General features: G+C 46.2%; 1 protein-coding gene across 1 annotated transcript in view; it reads left to right on the forward strand.

The window, feature by feature from the left end:
• The window catches only part of DMC1 (DNA meiotic recombinase 1), a 34,438-nt gene that overhangs the window by 13,405 nt on the left and 19,357 nt on the right, over positions 1-1,676 (forward strand). The window lies entirely within an intron of this gene.

Below are 1,676 nucleotides of genomic sequence, written 5' to 3' on the forward strand. Positions count from 1 at the left end.
GCATGCACTCCGCACCTTAGTATTTTACTTCCGCACTGCGCCTCCTCTGAGTCTGGGTATGCTTTTCTCTTTCCTTCTAGTTGTAGAATTTCCACTCAGCCAGCCTTCCTGTGGTTCTGGGTGATGTCCGTTCCGTCTTTTAGTTGTATTTTTGAAGTGGTTGTTCGAGGCAGCAAACTCTGGTGTTTACCTATGCTGCCATCTTGGGTGTCTCCCCCCGAGATTCACAAATCTTAATATTTAGTTTTTCTCTTGTAATTGATTTGCCGCATATCCTGAGTCATTTGCTTAATCTCTGTCCTGTCCTCATTTGTAAAATGTAATATAGGCCATACAACTGGCTTCCATGGTTATTGTAAAAATTAGATAATTTAACATTTAAATGTTTATGGCCTTATCATTTCTCTAACCATTATCACTACCTAAGGTATTCATTGAGGCACTTATGAAAAATAAAATGTGGTGTAGATTTGAAGTGATTATTGGTATCCTCCAGAATACCTTTGCAGGTACTTTGTTTTGCCTTTCTGTTCATTTCCTTACAGTATTATTTTTTGTAGTTGTCTAAACTTTTTTAAAATTGCTTTATTAGTTCCTTAATTTTGGCACCTTCCAGCCGTCCAGATCGCCTCCGAGACATTGCTGATCGCTTCAATGTAGACCATGATGCAGTACTGGACAATGTGCTTTATGCACGTGCATATACTAGTAAGAACCCCATGCAATTGGAAGTTTGGGTTGTTTTAAGGTTGGCAGCACTGATTTACTATATGAGTGATAGTCACAACTTTTTGACACTGTTATTTTCTCTTTTTATTTTACTTTTCTCCAAATTAATTTAGTCAGTCCACAAATTGTATCATCATGTCTGACTGCCAGCTTAGATATTAAAATGCCATGAAATTATTTCTTACCTTTATCTTTGAAATGGAGAGTAACATGTATAATGTAGTACTTGGCATGTATGCTAATGCAGAATATGAAGTCATCCTATATTATAAAAGCTAATATGCAAATCGACCACACTGTGGAACGACCAGTCACTATGATGCGCATTGACCACCAAGGGGCAAATGCTGAATTCAGGAGCTGCCCCTGATGGTCAGTGTGCTCCCACAGGGGGAGCGCCACTCAGCCAGAAGCCCTGAGCCGGGCTCACGGCTGGCAAACGCAGCAGTGGTGACGGGAGCCTCTCCTGCCTCTGCATCAGTTGGACATCCCCCGGTGGCTCTCGGACTGCAAAAGGGCACAGGCCGGGCTGAGGTCCCCCCCCTCCAGTGCACGAATTTTGTGCACCGGGCCTCTAGTCCTATATAATAAAAGGGTAATGTGCAAATTGACCCTAACAGCAGAGCGACTGGGAATGACTGGTCACTATGACACACACTGACCACCAGGGGGCAGACGCTCAATGCAGGAGCTGCCCCCTGGTTGTCAGTGTGCTCCTACAGGGGGAGCTCTGCTCAGCCACAAGCCTGGCTGATGGCTGCCAGTACAGCGGTGGTGGTGGAAGCCTCTCCCGCCTCCTCAGCAGTGCTAAGGATGTCCGACTGCAGCTAGGCCTGCTCTCTGCTTGCAAGTGGACATCCCCTGAGGGCTCCCGGGCTGCCAGAGGGATGTCTGACTGCCAGCTTAGGCCCAATCCCCCGGGGAGCGGGCCTAAGCCAGCAGGTGGT

This window comes from Myotis brandtii, unplaced genomic scaffold, assembly GCF_000412655.1.
Source record: "Myotis brandtii unplaced genomic scaffold, ASM41265v1 scaffold78, whole genome shotgun sequence".
Classification (NCBI taxonomy): Eukaryota; Metazoa; Chordata; class Mammalia; order Chiroptera; family Vespertilionidae; genus Myotis; species Myotis brandtii.